This window comes from Physcomitrium patens, chromosome 21 (genome assembly GCF_059467195.1).
Source record: "Physcomitrium patens ecotype Gransden chromosome 21, ASM5946719v1, whole genome shotgun sequence".
NCBI classification, from domain to species: Eukaryota; Viridiplantae; Streptophyta; class Bryopsida; order Funariales; family Funariaceae; genus Physcomitrium; species Physcomitrium patens.
In genome coordinates this window covers 10,201,493-10,210,405 of record NC_143430.1, presented here as the reverse complement: position 1 = coordinate 10,210,405, position 8,913 = coordinate 10,201,493, and positions in this window count along the sequence as shown.

The following is an 8,913-nucleotide window of genomic DNA, read 5'->3' as shown; positions in this document are numbered from 1 at the left end:
TAGATTTTTGATAATAAGTTGAAATTTATTTGTTCTATTATTTTTACCTCGAATTTATATAATACTCTCTTCAATTCATTATATTATTTTTTTTGTAAGAACTTAAAATGCAAGCTTAAAGAATACCAATTTTTTTTTTAAAAATTAAATTTTTTTTATAAATTATAAAAATCTATTTTTACTTAAATAATGGAAAATATAATTTTATTTATCCACAACTTACATTTATTTTATAAGCATCAACTAAAACATTTATCTATTAATATGCTAAAACATAAAAAAAAAAATACAATTATAATTAATTTGAAAAAATTTAAATACAATCATAATCATATAGTATTTTAAATGAGTTTTTGAAAATCTAACTTAATTACTTAAGCAATTAGAAATACTTCAAAAAAACAGTAGCAAATTAGATTTAGAAATCAGACGAAAAATAGAAATAAAATTTATTAAAAAAAATTAGATTCTTACATAAAATTTAAAATTCTTTAAAAATTTTAGAATTTTTTAAAAATAAGGTTTATAAAAAAATTTATGGTTTTCCAAATTTTTTTTATATCCTTTTATAATGTTTTGGATGGTTTGATGAAATGTTTTTTATTCTCCTAAAATTATCTAAAATTACGAATTTTTTAGAAAATATTACTACAATCTATTAGCAATAATAAATATCATAAATAATATTGAAACAACTTCAATCATTTCAATTTTATTTTTAAAAAAATCCAAGTGTTGATATGTTTCTAAATTGAATTCAATATCTTCTTTTTATATTTCTATATATTATTGCTTTATCATATCATTTTTAAGACTATTGATTTAAATTAAAAAAATTCTTAAATATTTTTTTCCGTAATACTAGTCAAAAATAAATTTACTATTTTTTTAGAGTTTAAATTCTATATTTCATTCTACTAATAGAGAAATTTTATAGAAATTATCACAAAAAAAAACCAATAAAAAAACTCTTGCAGTAGATTGAAAAAAATTAAATTTGAAGGTATACAACAAATAAAATAAAATTAATATTTAAATTTTAAAAAAAATTAAAAATACAGATTTAAATATAAAACTATAATAGGTAAAAATAAAATTTGATCAAGTCTGAGTTTTTTTAATTAAAATTATAAAAAAATCTTATTATGTGTTATAATAATCTTTATGCATATTATAATTTTTTTTAAAATAGATTCAAAATATTCTTTGATCCTTTTAATTTTATGATTTTGAGATTTTTAAAATATAAATATCTTTGACAAAGATTATAGTAATGTATTATAAAAAAATCGAAGATGTAGACTTACTAGTTGTTTCAAATCCTATCAAACAAAAGATTTTTAGACTAGATTTTAATTAATAATAAAAGTTATAAAATCATATCATATGATTTATAAAACATAAATTATAAAAAATTCTTTAATTTACTTTATATATATATATATATATATATATATGTATTTCTTTATTTTTAACACTCTATATTTTTAATTTTTATTCATTAATTCATCTTTTATTCAATTAAATTTTGATACTATATATATATATATATATATATATATATATACACACAAGTCTTTTATTGCATTAAAGATTATAATTTTAGATTTTTTATTATATTAGAGTTTTTTTTAATAACATATTTTTTCTACCATTATTATAGAAATGTATTAATAATTTTTTGATTCAAAAGGTAATAATATTGAATAAAAAGTTACAATTTTATTTTAATAATTAAAGTCTTTTCATTTCTATTTCTTAAGAAAATATATTTTTATAATTAAAAAAATTAAAAATCAACAAGCAATTCACCTTAAAAATAGCCATTTCTTTTTTGAAAAATGTATTAATTTTAATCAATGAAATATTTTTAAATTGTGTTTAAAATACATAAAATAATATTTTACCTCTATTGAAATAAATGTATTGTAGTTGCATGCATCTTGTGCACAAAGATAACATTATTCAATATGACAAGTTTTGACGGTCTATTTTTACTCCAGAAACACTTTATTTTCCAACATCAACAACTATGTCCTTGTTTATCTATGTTTTACTTACATACCACATAGAAGTAATTTATGACATAATAGCACATGTGATGTGACGCCCAACCTTAAGAAATTATTTCCAAAAATAATATGAAAAAAAATTTAAAAAAACACTTTTGGAGAAAAATATATATATACTTCTACTAACAAAAACAAGTAGCAAGATGACAAAAACTAAAAAGAAATTAAAAACTGATCCATTCAAATATATATCTTGATGATCAAATAATCTCTATCCAAATTAGTAATTACAAATGAAAATAATTTTTTTGAATTATTACACAATTTTATTGTTTTCAAACTCAAGAATTATATTATTTCTTTTTCATGTTGCATTTCAGAAACAATTCTAGTAACTTTCTTGCATGAATGAAATTGTAGCCATCTATGGTATGCAGAGTTTGTGTGTGTAGAGCACTATAATAAGCATAGCTTTGCTTACAAAAATACAATCACAATCGCAACAGAGAACGAAACTCTCAAAATTCTCACAAAATCCTCACAAACTGCTAATTAGGGCAACCCAATGCAATAAGAAGGATGTTTCTGGCTGTCCCATTCCAGACGTTTGCTTTTTTTGCCCATCAGTGAGCCCACCATCTGTGGCATAATCAATTTGTTGGTTGTTTTCTCAGCAATGCACACATCTTGCAGACCTCCAACTTCGCCATATGCTCAAACAATCTCAGCGTGGTTTGATACGAATGACGCATCGTTGTCAGTATTGCCGTTGTTTTCAGGGTGTTTCTGGAGCTCATGAGTTTGATGTTAAGGCTTGTCCATTCCATGCGGAGGATGCACCGAAACCATGAGCATTCAAGCTGGAACCTGGAAGTATTACATATTTGTGTCTCTTTTGTTGCTGGTTCTGTTTTTCAGCTCTTCGTTTAATCACTTGTGGGTACAACATGAGTTTTGGTTTCGAAACTGCGTTACTGAGTGAGCGCACTCAGTCCATGGTGATGATTTACTAGATTAACATGGAGCAAGATTCCTTTTCAAGGGTGTCCGCTGTTTTAAGGGTCGATAGTTCATGAGTTTTGCTCATGGCAGAGTTTGCTTAAGGCAATGGGCATTGAGGGTGAGAGGTCTACTTCAGTCAGATCTGTCGCCGCAGCAAAACCACCTCTAGTTTCCTTCTTCAATGTTGCTGTCAATGCTTTGCGCCAGATTCCGAGCAAGTGAAATTAGGTTCAATTTTGATACCTGAGATCTCCGAGGTAAGCCATTCTTTATTGAATAAAGATGGTGAATGCTTCTTGGATTTTGTATTGTTGCAGAAACCCACCGTTCATCTCTCTTTTCTCCTTCATCCAATAAACTGATGTACGAGTTTTGATCTGGTTTCAGAGTGCTATTCAGTGATGAACTTTCTTGGCTTCTTGATAAGGGTAGGCTTTTAGGTAATGATCCTTTTTTTCCCTTCGTTTTTTGTTCCTATATCTTCTTCTGCTAGTGAAACTAGCCTGTTCAAGGTACTGGTCTTTTTCCTGCACCGTTACTCCACTTGTCTAGCTTGTGGTCTGAGAAGTTGACAGATTCGACCTGCTTCCAGGATTCAAAAGCTTTTGACCACACACTCTCAGGCATGTTAGATTGATATGTCCTTGTTCTCGCACGTAGATTTTTTTTTCACCGACAGCTTTAATCGGTATGTGACCCATTTATCATAGGAGTATACATCTTTGTTGCTAAAAACAAAGAAAGAAAACAAGAATCAGTGTGGTATGATGCCCTAGTATCCTTCTAGAAGCTTGGTTGACAGAAGGAATGCTGAAGCCCACATTACCCATGTTAGTAATGTTTTTCCTTGGCTTTGAATAATGTATGTCAGTGAGCTCTTGCAAATCATGTGAGCGTAGACTTAATTACAGAACGTCAATAATATGGAGGAGATACTTGCTGATAAAGCGCTGTGCATGTAATTGTAACTCTTACAAATTCAAGGTATTAAAATAAGCAACATGCCGATCCTACCTACCAAACTATGTACCGCAGCTACTGCAATTAGATCAGAGTTTTAAGATGATCACTAATTATAGGTGCTCAATTTCCTTTCATTTGTGACAAGCAAATTTAATTGAGTGCTGGATTACCATGGTAAGCGGAAGAGGATGACTACAACTGTAATAATTGCAAATTGAAAAATCTCTCTGAATAGGAAAATCTTTCCTTGGCTTAATTCCAAGGTCTTGGCCAAAACCAAGATATAAAACCTTACGATGGAAGTCTTCCTAGTGAACGCGTTGTTTTCAACCATGTAAACTTAATCTTAAATTCATGATCTATGAAAAGATCTGAAACCAACCCTTGATCACATTTTCTAACCATGCACCGTGTCTAGAACTATTTATACTTCGCATCTCACCGTAGGAATTGATTCATTCACAAGTCCGCGGCGTGCAGATCTGAAAGCTTAGCGTTAATCCAAACGCCCCATGAGGCGAACAGAGATCTGATTGACAGGTAGTTAAGTACATCGAGGTTGACGTGGCCACGCTCGGTAAATTTGCGACGATTATGACAGGAAGGCAAAGTCTAGGTGATCCACCATCTCTTGCACCAACATCAAAACGATGAGTGCCAACTACCCTGGCAACCTCACTCGAACTGAGATTTCCCACTTGCAAGAGATATACCTTCGATTCACGTCAATGATCTCCTGCGTTGTCCAAACTATCGTGGGATGCCAGATTACACGATGTGATGAGGGAACTACTTCACTGGTAGTCATGAACCCCACATGTGCCAACACGACACGGGGTTTCGAAGATCATCAGGAGCTCATTTATACTGCCAGTCATCACAAAGCACAGACGGCATTTACATCCTCAAAGGCAGTCCCCGTCCCACTGAGACAACTCCCTCAAACTCTGGTGATCCATGTTCTCATCTTCCCCCCCCCCCCCCCCCCCCCATTATCCAAAACATAAATCTGAGCTCTGGGTACATCAATCGAAACGCCCGCCGAAAGTCTCCGTCAGAAACCAGGATTTGTAGGCCCGCCGTGCAGCAGTGCCGTGACAATCCACTAGACCAGCAAAATGCCGCACCCATGCGTGCACATTCAGGTGCAACACAAACCAGTTGAAACTCACACGCTGGCGACGCAACAACTTCTGATCCATGCCTTCAACGACAGTTCCTCACGAGCTTTTCGTACCCCACACGGATCCCACCACGTCAAACAGCCCTCATCGAAAAACACACTGAAGTGCGTCATCGCGAGTTAGAAGAAAAACCAAAGAGGCGCCGACTCAGATTATCAAAGACTTGCGACGTCGCTTCAAATACCCACCCAAGCAGCTCGGCGACGCAGACGCCGACCTCACCTTGGAAGCCCCACAGCTTTTTGCTACTTTCCACTGTAGCAGCAGACGGTGCGTAAGATTCATGCTTTTTCTGCAGGTTCTGGCGCCGCAACCCAGTGATTGTCCCACGCTGGAGCCTGTTACAATCACGATAAGTGCATTTTCTATACTGATACTGTATTCCATGTGTGTCTCACACTACGACGTGAGAGGATGATGTGAGATGTATCCCAGGAGTGTGTAGACCTCAACTTGTACATTAGTAATATACACTTGTATTGTTATGCATATTAGCAACAAAAGCTGTACACTGGAAGACTGCATGCTTGTTGTCTTGGCGTGTGAGCTTCGATGTGCGTTGGTTTTGCAGTGTTTCGGCGCTTGAATGGCCCCCTTTTGCGGTGCGGCAAAACTGATCCTGCTACTGAGCTTGAGTTCCACATCCTGCCAAAGCTCCACATCCTTGCGCCCTTGATGTCTTAGTTTAGTTAGTTTTGTACAATCCATGTATAAATAAATAAAACAAATATATATATACACACATATGTGTGTGAGTGAGTAAAGCATGAACATAAAATAAAATAATTTTGCACAATATTCTTAAAAATAAAAATAATTATGCACAAAAAAAAGAGAAAAAAAAAAGAGAAAAACAAAAGAAGCTTATGTAATTTGTGAACACATTATACATTATTCTTTTTGTGATTACAGCAGTGCATTTTTCTTAATGCAGTTGCTATACAAATCAAATTTATTTTAAGTGGAAAGGCTGTATCAAATCTTGAATTTATATATGTTTTTATAATTTATCTTATAATGTTAGTTTGACATCAAAGTAAGTTTTCAAAACAAGATTATTATTATTATTATTATTATTATATTTTTTATGTGAAATTATTAATTAAATATGAGAAGAAATTCAATTTATATTAAATTTATATTAAATCATTAATTTATATATATATATATATATATATATATATATTCTTATACAACTAATATTCACATAGAGATGGAATTCTGAAATGAGTCTCTATCAATGCATGAACAAAAGAAGAAATAATAAAAAAAACAAAAAAAACAAAAAATAATAATAATAATAATTTGAATTATTTTATTTATTTTATTTTTCAATTACAGTATTTATACTATAATAATTTGGATGTTTTTGTTATGTGAAATTCTTAATTTAGTATGAGAAGATTCTGAGCTCACAAATATAACATTTATTTATTTTAAATTTTGAATTTTAAATTACTTAAACATACTTATTGTATTTTCAAATTTTCATTTAATTTTTCCAACATTTCCCTTTATTTACAAAAAAACAAAAACAAACGAACCACACACATACTTTAAACATGATAACCAACTCTTCTTTTTCTTTTTTAAAATGTACAAAAAAAATGCTCAAGTCATTGATCACACCCTACAAACACCCACCTAACTTTTGATCACAGTCTTCATGGCACTAATAATGCCACCAAACAGATATCTATACTTGAAGCCATTAAAAATCTTTGATGAGGATTCTAACACAAAAGGACTTGGATTTACAATCTACCCTTTCATATAGTGGGATTCCATTGGGCTAATTGGCTCAATATGTGTCTCACTTGAAAAAAAACTAATATTCACTAATCAAAACAAAGAATTTAAAAAGAAGAATAGGATAGAAAAGTAAAGAAGAATTAGAAAGAATTTGGAGGGTACAATACATCCTATCTACAACAACCCAATCATCCCTACCAAATTGTGTTCTCATGATGCATGTTGACAAAGGATTTGGTGCAAAAGATGCAACTCAATTCACATGGTTCCACCAAAGTTCATCAATCCAACCAGATGCATCATTTCCATGGCCTCCCATCTCAACTAATTTCCGCTCCCTAAAGTAAAGAGAAGTGTAGACAAAAAAGTCTCTCATCTCTACACTTTCAATGCCTCCATAGTAGAAGGCAAGAACACATCCTTATCACCACCTTTATAGATTCTATGTATATATATTTGTCATTTAATAGACTTGTTTTCTTCTTTAAAAGTAAGGAACAAATGGGATGAACTTACGAGGGTATTAGATGTTTGAACCTTGTCAAAAGAAAAGTACAAATAAATAGGTTCCATATGAATTGCATAGGATGAGTGAGGAGTTTTTGTACACAAGAATGGAAGTTGGCATCACAAGCCATTGTTGTGTGTATTAGAAGGTGTCTCTTGTATACTTAGACATGTGTGTTAAAAGATGTGTTTTCAAGCATGCAATGGACAATAATCTAGTAGCAAATTATAAAATGATAGTACAAAACTCAGATTTTTGAGATAAAGATTACAATTCATATTAATGAAATTAACAAAGTTATAAATATTTTTGCATGGAGCTTGTCAACACTAGTTGTATTAATAGAAATTATATTATTTAGAATAATCTAAATCTATTAGATTATAATTAAGAATAATATTTTTTCTTTCTATATATGTGTGTGTGTGTGTATATATATATATATATATATATACACATAAACCTTTGATATATTTCTTTTTTTTTATTTGATCTTTGAGATTTTACGTATATTGGTACTTTGAACCATAGTTATATTAATATCCAATAGATTTATCCTCAATCACCAAAGACAATATCAATATATAAATAGTACTTTTTTGTAAAAACCTCTTTTTAAAAAATCTTTTAGATACCAAACTAAGATTCTAAGTCCAAATATATACCTTAATATCTTTAGTTATTTTGGTTGTTTGAGGTTTAATACAAACTTGAATATTTAAGTTCAAAATTTTATCTTTCAATTACATGAATGTATTTGAATAAAAGAAATAAAATAATATTAATAATGATAACTAAGAAAGTATTTTACTAATATAATCTAATGTAATTTAGAAACTATAAAATTTAATAAAAATGTTGAAATGATGATTTATTTTTAAAATTTATAAACTTGAATTATGTTCCATCAAGAAACACAAATAAAATAATAACAACATAAAAGGTTGTAGGATAATTACATATGAATTTTAAAAAAAGTCCAAGAGCCTTTCCAAACAAAAACTTAAGTTTTAAGATGCAACATATTAGATATAAGGGATAAAATTTTGAATTATGTTAAATATTAGGGCATGTGAATTTTTTTCTCATTAATTACATATAATTTTTACTAAAAACATCTATAAATTCAGAAACAATACTTTAGAATATACAAGCATTTGCATTAAATACATGCATACATGCAAACAAACAATTGATTGAAATATTTCTTGAAATGTTCGTTTTTTACAAATTTAAATTTTTATAAGTAAAAATTCAAGTAGGATGAACTGCATTGAAATGTGATTATATTTATATATATATATATATATATATATATGTTTGAAAAAATAATTAAATATTCAAATAGAATATTGGAAATAGTTACTAATTTTCTTGTATTTTTTTCAGTGAAAGATATAGTCTTAGGTAGAATTTTATGGTACATTTGTTAACTGTCTTTTTCCATTAGATGAAACTATAAGTCATAAATCATTATGATATTATAATAACA